Source organism: Sinohyriopsis cumingii, chromosome 16 (genome assembly GCF_028554795.1).
Source record: "Sinohyriopsis cumingii isolate HCF-2022 chromosome 16, ASM2855479v2, whole genome shotgun sequence".
NCBI classification, from domain to species: domain Eukaryota; kingdom Metazoa; phylum Mollusca; class Bivalvia; order Unionida; family Unionidae; genus Sinohyriopsis; species Sinohyriopsis cumingii.
Window position 1 is genome coordinate 38,091,191 of NC_142976.1, and position 16,681 is coordinate 38,107,871.

Sequence of the window (16,681 nt, forward strand, 5' to 3'; positions counted from 1 at the left end):
GTTATTTTCAAGACCTACCAGTTTATAAGATTCTGTTCTTCTCGCATCTATCAGGCTGTTCGTCAGTCAAAAACTTCCCAAACTGGCAAGCATCACTAAGAATACATAAAAGTCACATTCAGAGAGTCGAACTGATTATATATGTGTATATATATATATATATATATATATATATATATATATATATATATATATATATATATATATATATATATATACTACGTACATAAAACACACGGCTTTTTAAAGTGTTGGGATAAAGCAATTTGATATACCAAATTGTTATCCGTCCATGGCGCAATAATACACACATATACACATTCTCGCGATCGTCTGTAGTTAACTGGAGAACAATGATGAGTATCAACACATTAATCATTAGTGACGTATGAAAATAACGATAAAAAGTATTAATAATCCCCGTTTTCTAAATGAATTTAATATAGTACACATTTACTTCTCAATCCTTTCTGCTCTCTGTCCACCTCCCCTCGCATGCATAACGGACAACTACGCAGAAATGTGGAGTGAGAGAGAAAATGAATTTGGGCTGGATTAAAACCTTGAAATAGAAATTGCACCAAGTAGCCTACAAGAATATGGTTCCTAATAACGATATGTGTGGACTTTCCTTGGGATTTATCAACAGTGTTAATTAAGTTAGTAGAGTGTACGAAAAGGCTCTCTCTCTCTGGACCATCATAGCAAGATACGGGCTAAAATCTATGAAATGACGAGCATAGAGGATTTTCGTTTGTGTCATCCCACGATGTCTCTAGACTTATGAATGATGGTAAAAGTTACGTCAAAACCGACTAAAGGATGAGAGAGAGAGAGAGAGAGAGAGAGAGAGAGAGAGAGCAGAATAATGACAGATCAACTGTAAATATATTAAAATATTTTAATTACCTCTTCTTGGTTCGTCTTTTTGCTTAGTTTCTATTCCACGTTAATTTCCACACGCCGGTACGTGATGGCTAAGCGTTCACGTGAAGGGCGTAGCTAACCAAGCGTTTGTAGTGCATACTATACATATATTTTTTATTTATATCACATACAAATACATATATTTGCCCTTCGAACGGAGTTAAGATTTACTACAGGCATCTGTGTACTGACCGAGTGATTGAACTCTTCACATCACCCGAGTGTGTCCGCTACAAATGTAGTTTTGTCTTTTGTGGCTATTCACAGCCACCTTTGCATACTGATAAGTTGATTGGTTTCTTGTTTGAGTTTCTATTTTTATTCACGGTGATGAAATAAATATAAGACACGCTTATGATATAAACATGAAAGATGGTTTTAATGAAGAAAGTAGAGCACTATAAACACATCTATAGCTTCTTGAACAATGAACGCTCAACCATTTACGTAGGGGCGCATGAAAATTAGTGTGGAGTAGAAACTAAGCGAAATGACGAACCAACAAGAGGTAAATACATAATTTTAAAATATTTACAATTGATATAAGATATTCTTCTTCTTTAATTAACATTACTGGCGGCAGTAAACTGTCTCTCCTTCATTTGGTCTGCTTGAATGTGTTTGCATTGATAACAAACTCTCTCTCTCTCTCTCTCTCTCTCTCTCTCTCCACACTAGCATGTACGGATCTTACAGTGCATCAACTGTAAGCCTTCTGTCGTACATTTATGTAGTCAATGACGTGTCATCAAGAAATGCCTAGAAACGAACTAAAAACAGCAAAAAGTAGATTTAAAGTATTCAACTGTGTTATAATTAGTATCCTACATGAACCCTAATTGAACACAGTAATACATTTTTTGTAGCAATGTTTACTCGCATCACAATTGTTTGAAAACGATGGATAAAAACAGGTGTCGATTAGTGTTGACTGCAAACCAAAATTAAGTGACAATAGAAACCTGGATGCAGCTTCTGCAAGCGAGCTAGACTGCAAACATGCCAAGGTCACACAAAAGCTTATGTTTTGAATATAGAAATAAGCAAAAATGAAGATTTATTATCCTAATAAATAAATTCACTTTCATTAAAATCTTTGATTTAAAGATGTAACTCTGATGTCCGTCAGATACAACCGTTGTGTTTCTAGTTAACCCACTCCAACATTACCAATCCGCGTATGAAATGTGTTTAAAAATACAAATATCTTCATTTTGGTACGAATAAATCATTATTTTGACAAAATACACAGGTTGAACCATGACAAGTATAAGATAATTTTATTAAACGTCGCTGTTCTCAAATTATTGTAATAGGAATTATTTATGGTCGATGTAGTAATGCAACTGTCAATCTCATTAACACAGAATGAAGAAAACCCATGCTTTCACACAGTATATAATGAAAACAAAATCCACGTATTTTGAGCAGATATACGAAAATATTTCAATTATGAAGCAGAAACATTGTATTGTCTCAAGTGGCGAAGTGGAAACATTTTGTGTTGGCACTCGTGGCTTGGCCACTCCTAAGAGTACCACTTTACGAGTGAAATATTTTCATATATTAATTTGAAAAAAGCCCCACGTAGATACCATCTATTTATTCGATTCGAGTCGAATAGAGATGAAATGTTCCGAAATATACCATTTGCGACCGGAATAAATTATGCCTTCTCCATCGCATGCCGAAAACACCTCAGATCTAAATAAGTAGTTATAGGTTACTGCATTTGTATAGGAAAATATGAAAGAGTTTTTCGGATGGAAATACTGCACGACCTTGGGAGTGAAGTATATCCATGCGTCAAAACGAGTAACCTTTTTATTATATGCTCATTTTCTTATTCTACTTAAGGCTTAATTATATAAACAAAAATACACTACAAGAAAAGAAAGTAACTAAATGTATGCCGTATTCCAAACTAAATACACAAGCGCAGATTCATCATTACACAAAAACAACATTTTTGATGCGCACATAACTCCGCCCAGATAAATTTGAACTTAGTCGCGCGCTAGACATAACTTTTGAAAGAAAATGGCTTTTGGTCTACTTAAAATTGAAGTTTGGAGTCATATTGTCAATGAATGTACATTGCAACAACTTTTCATTTGATCTGGAATGAATATATTTTGGTAGTTTTGTCGATTCTACAAAATTTCGTGATCATGGAATGGATTTATTTTTGCCAATTCTACATGAAGTACATCAGATTTCAGCAGCGTGTTGACATCTGCAAGTGTATAAAGTCTTTCAATTGCAAATATCAAAAAGACGTTATGGAATATACTGTTTATTTTATTTTGATAGTCGAAATTACAGTACAATTTCGAGATGTGTAATCAAGCTTGAGAACCCATGACATGGCTGATGTAATTCGGATTTGCAGAACTAAGAAAGTACATTTTGAGGAAATTCCGGATTTAAAACTAAGTATATTTTTTGCCATTCTTATTATTAGCTAAAGAAGACAGTTTATGCCTTGTCACTTGCATGTTATTTGTAAGGAACCTGTCTGGCGTCTATAGCTAGCTTAAATCTGAAACATAAATAAAAAAGTTAACTCTGAATGTGGCAAATCAGCTTGTATGTGACAGTACACGAAACATCTGCTTTGGTTCATTCAGAAACAAATTTAATCAATCAAAACGTAAAGCGCCTACTACGTGAGTGTACATGATTTGTTTACAAAGTAGTTCGCAATACACTATTGGGTACACGTGAGTACAATATGACGTGTACGTGAGTGCACTATCGTAAAATATTGCATGATTCTGACAATTTAAAGTTAACAAAGAAAAAAATGAGCATATAATAATTGTTGTTACGTCATAATAAATTAAATGACGTCACCATTCTTAGATGACGTGTGCTTACTAACAGGAACCTAATCGATTGTTTAAGATTATTGAAACCGAATGATTTGTTCAATTTGTCGCCATAAATATGTACAGGTATTTCACTGACTATAGAAACGTCTTCCAGTGTCATTTTCAACACATATCATTTGGGAAGACTCTAGTCGGATGTTCAACCGCCAATGATTCCAACAGGAATAACTAACATCTTCACTTTGAACTGGTTGTATTCTGATGTAGAAATTGCACTTTGGAAAGAAGGTATTAAATTGTTAGTCTCCAAGTACCAAATAGGCGTTGCATTTTATCATTCGCTCCATCGTTTAACAGACAAAGCTCGTGTAGACAATATGACTGTAGTTGGTAGGATCTGTGCGATCCTTCCATGGGTGGGAACAGATATTACCGTAACCTTCTTTCAAGTTGTTTTTGTATATTGCCAGTGATCGATGAATCATTGAAAATTTGCAAATGAGCTATTAATGATGGTTCCGGTTGATGTTTCAAACATTCGCAATGTATTTCGTCAGGCCCGGCCCGGTCCGGCCCGGCCGATCCTGAGCCTTATTCAAGGCTTCCATAAGTTCCAAAGTGAAAACGGTTGATTATACATTTCCGAATTATTTAATATCAATTTTGTGCGTATCTTCTTATTTTGACTTTTAAGCTTTCGAAATTTTTTTGAATAATTAGATAATGATGCACTTTTAGAAAAAAACTATCAGCAAGTATATTTGCTCTGTTTGGAGTTGAAGTTTTTAGTTTTTAAGTTTATATATCCGAAAGAGTTGTTCTTTCCCTTAACATTTATTTTGTGGATCTTGTCCCATGCATTCTTCATAGAAGAATGAAAGTTTAAAATAAAAGCATATTTTTCCACGATTCTGTCTTACATTCTGTAGTTGTTCGGCGAGCTTTAGCCTGGAACTTGTGGTACCTACTTAAATCTTCGTGCGTCATTGATGTAAAGGACATAAGCGTCTTCCCAATCATAATCCAAAAGCAGAGAAGGAGAACAACTTGTCAAATCGCTGCACGTATATGTACCCGTTCCTGTATGTAAAAATGTCGCCGTCTGGTGTTATATGGATCCACATAAAATGTTATGGACATTGAATTTCCTGAGTGGAACAAATGGGGAAGACGGCTGTTGGACGAGGGTGTTTAAGTCATTTGGCAGTAATTTGGTGTTCGGTGGTGGAAAAATGGGTGAGAATAATCACTCGATGAAGAGCGACGCTTACAGCAACGGCTTGTAAGTTTATGTTTAAAGGAATGGCATTGTGAGGGCCCTATTATTCACAATAACGGAAGTTCCTCCTCAGGCCGTGTCAATATCTTTAGATGTTAGAAAAAGAGCAATGCTTAAGGGTGATGTTGTCCGTGTCTTTGAAATAGGTTTCTGGCAGGATCATGTACACTTAATAGCAGAAGAATATCACCGGAGTTAGTTTTAAGTCCTTGACACAATTTCATTATACGATGGTGTTCTTCATTATGAATTAAAAGTAGAGATGAAGTAATTAAGTTAGAGGATGTAGGTTTCGAGCCACATTGAGTACACGTAACAGGTTCTTCTCCATCCATGTCCTCAAAGTCGCCAAACCCATTATGCAGTTTTATAGAGTCATCAGACCCCTTGAGCTGCATGTTAGGTTTCTGTTTCATTTTGCTTGGTGATTTGTGGGTCCTTGCTGCAAGTCGTAACAACCAACTGAGTGGCGGCAACCTGTTGGCCGTGGGTTGCGACCCCGTCGAGGGAGGAAAGGAACATTGTAGTTGAGTAAACGGGAGACCCATCAGTGGCTTGCCGATGCAACACACTACGTTGGCCTCTACAACTTACTAGGCAGGTACCGTGGTAGGGATGGGCCTGGTTTTGATAAATCGGCTTGTCACTTCGAGCCCTAGGAAGTCTTATGAACAAGTTTTTCTCACTTTCTCTCTGTATCTCTTTTGATACCACCGTTGTCCCTACGGCTGACTAGTTTGTTTTCCCTCTCAGAAGATATCATAGCAGGCGGTATCTTAAAGGGTCAATCGGGAGGTAATTTTACCGACTGAGTATACTAATAACTTAACTTTGGCGCTTTAAAACTATCCCCTAATTGGACTCCTGGTGGGCGGGTGAACACGAGTGATGAATATACAACAAAAGCATAATAGAAGATCAAAACAAAATAACTGAAAAGAACCAAACTACTGTCAGGCTCGGACAAAACCATGTGGCGTGGATTCATTTCCAATCATCATGGTCATTCGATCCAGAAATTCATCATGACCGCTTGGCATACTGTCTCCAATTATAGTCGAAAAGACAATACTTGGTTTAGTCTGACCTCCAAAAAGCGTGAAAAAATTAAAACTGGCGAGCTTGACTGTGGAGTGTGAGCGAAGAGGAATAACGGATAGATCCAGAAAATTAAGATTTTCGTTGACATTCGAGTAACCTCTTTTGCTCATTCTTCACTGAATTCTTCCAAGGATGTGATTCGTTTTCGCGACTTTGCGGGAGTCATTGACACTGAAATCATCAAAGGCATGAATAACCAAGGTGTCGCTGCTTTTCCTTGAAACCATATCAAACGTGGCGGAACTTTGCAGGACACAAACACCACCATACTTACCTTGAACACTCGAACACTATCTAGGGGAGTAAAAGTTGGACGTTTGCAGGTCAACGTTGAGGTATATATGCCAAATCCACTTCGTTGTTTAAAGTGTCTGAAGTACGGTCACAATGAAGACAAATACTCCAAAATCTCCGTGTGTGGAAGATGCGGCGACTTTTTCCATCGGGAACCTGGGTGTGTAAAGCCACCCCACATTGTGTAAACTGCTGAAAAGATCACCATGACAAATATAAGGACTGCGAGACCTGGAAATTTAAAGCACACATCAAACATCTCATTTACAGAGGCAAGAAAGATGGTAAAACCTAGAACCCCCATTCATAACCCAACCTTATCAACTATTGAAAAGAACAGCCCAAAGATAACAAATGATTCACACAGACCCAAACAAGTCTACCCAATGCAACAACACTTTCAAATATCCGACATTTCAAATCTAGGAAAAGCACGATCTCCACACAGACAGCATTCAATAATGGTATTTTATCAACTCTGAGATAGGGGTCTACATAAGAGATTTTACTCTTTTTGAGATTTAAGGGCTATTGGTAACGCACAATTCAGTATAGATGGATGGGTGATGGTACTCGATGAAGAAATAGCTACAATTTATGGTACTAGTGATGTCTCGTTCGTTAAGTGTCCTGCGACATTTAGCAGCGAGCATGTTAAAGAATAACTTATAATGAAAAAGTTCTATACCTTTTTATTCACAAACATTGATGCAATGTGCAGCAACACTTTGTATGTAGTTAAAATGAAATACCATTGACCCGTATAAATACTCCAGTTAGTGGCAAGAAGAATTGGTTTCCGTATAAAACTTGGAGAAACTGTACCTGAGCTGTCCTTCTGCACATGCTGTTATGGTCTGTATTGGCCACGAGCAGCATTTTATGATGAAGACAATAACACAAGTATGTATTTTGGTAATAATAAAAATAACACAAGTTTTAGTCCCAAACGCTATGGTGATGACCAAATAAAAAGTCTGGAATATGTTCATATTCTCTGCTTGCATCTCTTTCTGTAAATGATGCACACTTTCTATCTACTCTAACACAATTGTTAATTCAGTTTCTATACTTTATTAATTAATAAGTCTTGAGTTTAAATCTCTAACCACTTTCTTGGCATCCTAGTAATGAGTTCAAGGCAAACCGTACCAAATCTAACACATTGGTGTAATATTTCCCCTTTATGAAGACTACCAGTCACATTAAGTTGCCTCCTTGTTTCCTGGTTTCTTAAGCATTCCGTCTTTGCAAATGAATATACTGTGCAACGATAACAGCTAATTTACCCAGTGTTCAAGTGTCATACACAAAACAACATAAATATATAATTATCACAATTACAGAAAAATGTCACTAAATCATCACTAAAATGTATGTAACTAATTGTACAAATAAGAGAGTCAACTCATTCTCTGTAGGTGGTCTATTCGGCACACCGTAGTATCCAATGCAGAAAGCACATGGATATAAATATACATACATGTTATAATCATCGTCATTAAGCATGTTGCGCTACGTTAAGTTTAACATTCACGATTTGTGACAATTGTAACATCCAACAGAATTGAACAATGTACCTTTTTGTAAATTATTAAACTGCTGGTATATCTTACCTGATCAGTTGGTAACTTTGTTAAGATTTGTCGTTTTGTTGATTTGAGCTTTTTTGCACAACATCGGAAACCGCTCAGGTGGCCTAGTGGTTAGAGCGTCCGCCTCTGATGCGGGAGGTCGCGGGTTCGAACCACGGCCGAGTCATATCAAAGACTTATAAAAATGGTACTAACAGATGCCTCGCTAGACGCTCAGCATTAAGAGGATAGTGATGGGACTGGTGGGCCTGGTGTCATGATAAAGTGACTGGGTGGAACAGGATGCTACATATCTGCAGCATGATGCCCCAGTACTAGACATCACTATAAACTGCCACACTGCATACATTTTAGCTGTATAACAGAAACATTGTTAAAGCTACGTTAAAAATCCAAAACACACACACACACACACACACACACACACACCCAACATCGGAAGCGCATACCACAGTTATGCACGTGATATTACAGTCAGTCAAGGGAACGGGTTGACTAGAAGACCAATATGGCAGCTCTTATTACATGACATCGTGGTTGTTTGCCACGTGCGTTGCACACAAGGTGCAGTGTATCTGAAATATGTAACTTTGCATCTTGCTTAGTCTTACCGCAACAAGATGATTACAGTGCAGTGGCTCAATACCATCTCAACGCCGTGATCTATTGCGCGTAAAATATAATATAAAACAAATTGTCCCCGAACATTTAAATGACAGTTTAATACGTTACTAGGTTATAACCTTTCACTTATTGCGTTATATAGTTAAATCGTTTTGGTTTGTGGTCTAAAGTTTAGTTGGTTCATTCGTAATAGTTGATAATTTATCTTGTGAAATACAGACCACCTCCGAAGACACATCAGTTATTGATGGGTCAATATGTTCAGAGTCTCCATGTATGAAATTTATCCGATGTGGCAAATCAGAATTCTGCCATTTCCGACACAACAGTTGCATGCTTAATACCGAGGACACAACAGACCTCGACGTGTATACACGACTTTTTTCTCCAGATTTATATATAAATATAGTCAAAGAACGAATTATTATATTTCATAATGTCACGGAATGGTGTAAATGTTGTTAATTAAATACATGTACTCGGGTTTCGTTTCTTTTTCTCTGTACAACGATACCCGAGGGTGATTATAATATGGTCTATGTATTTCGAAATCGTGAGTACGATTCGTCCTGTGCCACACGTGCAAGGTGCCTTTGATAAAGAATAACGAAAATTCTAAAGGTATAAATACGTTACTACATGTAAAGGACCTTGACAATACTAATGGTTTTGTCAGCAAGCGGCCTGCTTAAAGGATTCGCACAACTCCAGCTGTAGGGCTGAGTTTTTGATGGTAGGAATATCCGGGGTGTCCGGTGTTGTCAGAGGGTAGAAACGTCCGTGTGTCCGGAGCGTTTAAGGTGCCGGAGCGTCTAATGTCTAGCGTCCGGAATGTCAAGAGTGACTAAGGTGACCCAGCTGTAGAACCGTCAAAGGACCAGGGGGTCCGGAGGGTCTAATATTTCAAGTGTCCGGAGGGTCTAATATTTCAAGTGATCATAGTATTCCGAGGGTCCGGAGTCTATATTGGTTGTGGAATTGATTCGGAGGAGCTGTGGAGCGGATATGGTGCACGGGTGACGGAGTGCATCTCCACACATGTATTTTTAGCTGTATGCTAATTTTGGGTTAGTATGACCCAGTGTATTATTCAGGACTGGAAGGATAGATTGTATATCCGTTCTTGTTTAGTGACATAATTTCGCTACCTGAGCGAATACATTTTTTACTATGTGTAAACGCTTACATTGTTTACTATTTGAGTGAACTATATTCATCTTTCCATTATTGAATCATTTGTGAAATCATTTATCCTGTGTTTTAGGGTTACTGACCTAAATTTATTTGTACATTTTTTTCATCTTTGAAACTGTGCGTTTTTTTTGTTAAATAGATCCAATATTTGGATTATAAATACGCACATATCTTCATCATCCACTACTCATATAAATCGCCACATTAAACCATATATCTGTGTCGTCAAAACGTGTTCTGTTGTTAATCCGAAGTATCCACCCGGTTATCTTGTTACACATAATTTAAAAAAAAGAATTACTATTAGATTCTGTAAAAAAATCAATTTGTAAATTTCCAGAACAAAGAACAAAACAAAACAACCCCAACCCCCCAAACAACAACAACAAACACCAGCATTTTTATACCTTGCACGTGACTATTTATAAAAGTTCGTATAAAATAGTTCTCCGTGCAGTTTATACAGAAATTAAGGTATCTCGTCCTGATCACAAGATTACGTTTAGTAGTGTCATAATAGGGCGTTTGGCTTTTTTGTGTGCTGATTATCGCCACATGCTTTATGCCCCATGATTGGGCAAGCAAGCTATACGCTATGTTTAACCCGTGGATTATTAATTTATAAATGTGAGGATTGTTTGTTCTTGACTTTTCATGACCGTAAATCCACCACGCGGCTCCTTATCTGTGCTCGGAGTTGTCGGTGATGTTCCATTTTCTGCCAGCATATCCTCGAATTCGTACGGGGAAATTATTTTATCCTCGATAGCCATCTTTATACAGTTTACAAAATGTGTTGAGACTACTTTCTGCCGCTGCAAGCAGTTCTGAATAAACAAGTATTCGTGAATGTAACCGTAGCGAAATTAATTATCAAGCACCACCAGAGACACCGGTTACTATCAGTATAGCCCCGACAATAATTTCCATTGGTGTACATATGATGGTTGTCGTGGTTGCAACTTCAGTCACACCAAGACCAACATTTGTTGCTGCTGCAAGACCACAAAGAGCATATACAACCAAACACATGCGCTTGTATTTCACAATCGACGAGATTATGTTGGTGGCTTCATCTCACAGCTGTTTCACCGCTTCGGTTATTTTTTTACGTTGATAACATGGAGGTACACCATAGTTCTTCTATTAATAATACAATTACGCAGTTAGATTGCACTACTGTCAGAACCTGTCCGGACTCGTCACGTCCAGGCGCAATAAGCACACGCACTTCAAGCTAATTACCCATTTTTAACTGGTATGACAGTCACATAATTATAGCAAAAATCTTGGGAAATACTTAAATTGCTCGTTCTTTTGGTCTGACACCTTTTTGATTTAAAAACACGCCGATTGACATGTTGTTTTACAGCAGCCTCAGCTACATCAATACAGTTTTTAATAAACGCAACCAACACGCCATAGTATCTGATTCCACCATTTTCAGTGATTTCTTTGCGACAGTGCCTTTCAACTTGACAATAATGTCTCGAAAATGTCATCATCCGAGGTTTGCATTTTTACAGCTCGATCTTGAAAAATAACAAGCTCACCTGGGTCAACGTCAACAACAAACAAGCTCGGCTTGAAAACTTAAACAAATCTGCTTAGATCGAAATCAGGACTGTGTTGTCTAGCTGAGTAATGTCCGTAAATGTTAATAGATATTGATGTAATATCACAGATACATCAATGTGAAATCAATAAGTGATTGCGGTATTCGTCTTCCCGCAAATGTATGCAACGCTTCAACAACAACATAATTACATATTGGTCCATTCAACCGTGTTTGTACTAATATAGTTGAATTAAACAGAGGTTGTCGTCTGCCTAGGGTGCAAGTGCCCTTCGTTAAATAATTGACAACTTCAACTCCATACGAGTTAAAATAAAAACGATGCTGTGGTGTCACCACGTATGTGTCTCAATGAATGACAGATTCTGTTGTAAAATCAAGGTTGACAATATCGGTCTCATGTGTGTGTTGCACCATCGATACAAACTCATTTGATACAAAGACACCAGGAAAATGCTTGACTGATTTTGCCATCGCGAGTAAATCAAGATTGGTGTTCCAGGTAATCGAAGGCCACTTCCCGACGGTATTGGACAACACGTTCCTGATAATCGAAGGCCTTTTCCTGTTTTTTTATTATATATAAATCAACCACCCACAGCCTTTCTCAGCGCCATTCCTGATGCAGTTCCAACAGCTTCTAACTCCGCAGTTTTTTCAACCGCTGGAGCCGTTGCTGCTAACAATACTGGAATCGCTGCAAGGATTTGAAATATTCTAGCCGTCTTTTGCATGTGTCACTTCTGAGTTGGATAACTTTAATGTCACCAAGGTGTTATTGTGTTTGACCGCATTGTGTTGAGCGATTTGTGCTTGAGTGAACCTTTCAGGAACATTTACAGTTATTTTGTTGAAGAAAGTTTTAGTGTGATCCCACAATGATTTTTAATTGCGTTTTTTATTTTTTCCAACTGATTTTCATTAAGGACGACCTTCACTTCATGATAAGACATTATTATTTAACAAAGTCACATTTTTATTTATGTATTTAAAAAGGTTATATGAATATTCCACATATTCGATAACCCTCTTGTGATCAGATCGAGCTACCCTATAGTCTTTCAGATAATATCACAGCATAACATGTGTAATTATCACCAGCAGAAGCCACACGTGCATGAAAATACATATCAACAACGGATTGTCTGAACAACTCTGGGTGTTCCAATGAAAAGTAATAAATCGGGAACAACGCACCTAAGTCTTGCTGTGAATTTTGTAAACCAGTCTCTATATTTTGATGCCGATTTATGTATGACCGCAAATTATATGTACTTGTAATATAAGGATTGGCTTCTGCATAATCAAGCCAAATTTCTTCAGAAGGTTCCTGATGACCCTTTAACCACAAAGCACCTTCAGTAATTCCTAAGGTGTGACATATCATTTTACTATGCTCTTGACTATTATCTCGATTTACATTTAGAAATGCTACCAAAACATGTTTTGGTGCGGTTATGACCATGTAGGGTACTTATTTGCAAGTCAAATTGTCTCTGCATACCTGTTGGTGGTTGTGCATCTGTGGAATGTGCGAGAAACGACTGCATAAACGATGACAAACGTTATTCTGTTATCAATGAAGGGATTAGCACAGGCATCCACGAAGTTAATGTTGACAACTCAACTTTACCATTAGCATCTCCTTTACGCCAACTTGCATCGTTGGAGTTGTTCTTGTGAAATATGGTGACTGTTTTTCCTCCAAATTAACCTTGTGAACATCTCTGCAAAAACCAAATATGTGACTGATGGGAATCGCACACGCAAACCCCAAATAAAGCGGCAATAAGTTGTGATAGATGCTGTGCAAATCCAAGGTTGAAATATGGGCTGGTGTTAATAATTATATCGTTTACCGCTTCAGCGGCAGGGGCTGCTGCATGGTCATTAGGTCGTCTAATTATATAAGGTTTATGATCCATATGATCAGTTGCATCTCTGACAAACATCATTCTTGGGTCAGTTGTTCTCGTGTGTTCATGGCTGTATTTGGTGAGAACAAATCCTGTTGTGGCTACCTCTAAGCTGTTAAAAAATTTATTTGATATCCTTTCCATCGATGGAATAACGTGTATTGTTAAACACTTGGGAATTGGCACCGTAATTGGCATCAACAATCTGTACAAGTTTTCCCTCAATTTCCAAAAAGCCTCACATGAAGGAAAACCATAGACATGTCTTGCATTTTTAATTACATTTTTGATTGATTAAGTATCAAATTCATGATCAAATATACCTTTGAATTGAGCCATGGTGAAACTATGCATTATTAGTTTCTTCTAATACCTTTTTAGAAAGCTCCGCTTTCCGAATCCACTCCCATTGCTAGATATTCAATCACTGAATCTGACAGTCGTTGCTGATCGGCTTCAATAATAATTGTAACAACCATAGACGGCATATTTTCTGTTGATGGCAGCGTAATCGCTTTCGATCGTGCTCAACCACCCACAGCCTTTCTCAGCGCCAATCGCGGTAGTCGATCTCAAAGTGACTGAGCCGCATGCGATCCCATTTTTCCATTCGATTCACAGCAACATTTTTTTTACTATCAACCACTCGCATTGATACTTGTTTAGCAATTGGTGCAGTGCGCAATGATACGGCTTTGAGCACGTTTGATGCATCTGTAAACAAGCCACAAACAATGTCATAGAGGCCATTTTCATAATATGTCGCATAAACCGGTTTTCTCGCGTTAACAACGCGCACGGGTTTCACACGTCCACTTACGACTGTCATTATTATATTTAAATGTCAGGTCGATCTTTAATGTACAGTTGTATCGTTAATGTTTCACCGCACAGATCAAGAACGTGCCCGTTTTGATCTACAAGTGTAAAACGAATATGTGTCAACTGATTATTTTGACATGGAAGATACACAGGTACCGCAGGCGTAATTGATATTAAATTACCTGCTTCCACAGTTGTTGAAAACCTAAACAGTATATGACCCTGGAAGGCTGTGCTTCCTGCACCTACGCCTGTTATTTCAGACTTGTTTTAACAACTACCACTGACAGTGTCAGTTTAAATTGATCTGGATCATCGAGGTAATCCTCACAATATCAGGCGCGATATGATATGCAATCCCCTTAAAACCTGCACAAATTGTTCATTTTCGGAAATATCTTTGGGACAACCAAAAACTGTTCTCATTGACGAACGTACAATTTTAGCCAAATATTGCGGAGATTCAATTGCAATAACGGGAATGAGTGTGGGCTCATGTTCAGAGTTCAGAGTCTTTACTAGTCAACACCGAAATATTTCGTTGGACCTCATCTTTGATAGAGGTAATATCTTTCGCACGTGTAGGAAGTTCTGCGATACCTCAAGATGATCCCCGTCCTTGTGATAACACAAATGTTTTGTTCGCGGGCAAACCCCCAAATGGTTGTGATCGAATATTATGCCAACTGTAATAAACTCTCAGTGATACTAGTGCGATCTCAAGCGGTAACCTGTTTCAATGATAAGATTACAATCATCGAGGTAACACTTTGGATTATATTTACAGCAACCTGTTGCATTGCAGCAGATATTTCGCGTAGCACACATATCGTCTCAATCACATCAGATCTCATCATTGGTGTACGAACTGTGTTCGTCGTATACATCATTGATATCTTCAATATATTCATGCATCAGCGCGCGACATGTATTTCTGTCCACGATGACATTGGTGAGAAATCGTAGACAAATCGATTTAGCTTCATCAGTGATATCGGGTGCATTGTTGCACGTACGAGCTGATCCCACAAGTGTTTCCAATCGTTCAGCACGATCGTTAGGATCACACAGTTCACCACGGCTTTCTCCTTATTGCTGGTACCTTTGCCGTATAATTTTTCTTTAGCTGCATATGGAAATTCAGTTGTGGGAACAGGTGTGGATGGAGGTTTAGGTGCTGCACGTCGCCTTCGTTGTTGATTTAGTTCTTCAGTCGGTTTAGGTGCATAAGGTCTTTTTTCATCTGGTAGAAGATTATTCAAATGGAGTCGGTATATATCTTGGTGGTGGTTGTTGGTTCTTATAATAACGTTGTCGTTCTCGATCAGCTTCCTGTTATGGTAGATCGTAATGAAAATATACTTTTGTTTGGGCTGGTGTTTTAGTTAGACCGTTTCCTTTTTTGGCTGTTCTTTGGGTTTAGCTGGCGTGGGTGCTGCATGTAGTTTTGGTTTGTCCTGGTGCCACCTTGTTATTTGTTCACTTATCCTTGTTCTATGTTCTTCCTTTGTGCAGAATTCGGATCTATAATATTGTGCTATCGACTTTCTTACTTATTTTTCTTTTCACGTTTTCGTAGGTGGTACACTTTTTTACTTGATGTATGTTTCTGTTGTTCCTGATATTCACGGTCATTTACGTGTATACGTTACAGATCTTCCTCTGAAGCATATTCAAGGTCTGGGTCGAGGTCTCTAGGAAAGTGTTATAGTTGTAATTGCACCACTGGTTTTGTTATATACCTTTCCATGAATTCTACCCGTTAACTTTTCACATTTCTCAGTGCCTCCGCTAATAAATGCATTAAGCGTTTATGATCACCGGTAGCTTGTTTCTTTTAACTAAACTCCCTGAATACCATTTTAGGCCATTTCTTATCCATGTGTATATCATGTGTCTTTGATGGTATTTTTACTCTTTACTATTTCCAGTTGGAAGGTCTGTTAAGAGCAACGAATACAGGATTTGCAAAGATTATCTGGCAAGCTCATTTATTAAAGTATTGAGGTTGTGTTTGCAATTTCAACTTGTATACGGGTGGCACGTGCAGTATCCTTTTAATTATCTTTCTAACGTCTTCGTCAAGTACACCGGGGCCTTTTGCAAGTCCAATTTTATCAAAGTCTTTTTTGACTTCCTCAATCGCCTTTGGTAACTATCCAATAATCTTTACAGTTTCTTGTGTTGCTTTTTTGATATCCTTGGTACACTGAGCTATCTCAGGAACTGGATCCGGATCTTCTTCTGTTCCCGTTACCTCTGCCATGGTCGCTCTTGTTGCCCTGTTAATATCATAGCACATTCAGCAATATCCTTTGTGGGTTTAATTAGCGCAGCAAATGTTGTTCAAAGCGCGCTGTAAGGTCTACTCGTGCAGTTTGTGGGGACGGTAACATATCTTTGACTTTTTTCTGCCTTCCATAACATTTTCAATCAATTCCCGGTGTTCATTAGTGGTTTTACGGCATCGCTTCCGATACTCTTCTATGATATCAATGGCAGACCTGTTATATGATTGT

At 38.0% G+C, this 16,681-nt stretch overlaps 1 protein-coding gene across 1 annotated transcript in view; it reads left to right on the forward strand.

Moving 5' to 3' along the window:
• The window catches only part of LOC149780236 (properdin-like), a 55,096-nt gene that overhangs the window by 8,182 nt on the left and 30,233 nt on the right, over positions 1-16,681 (forward strand). The window lies entirely within an intron of this gene.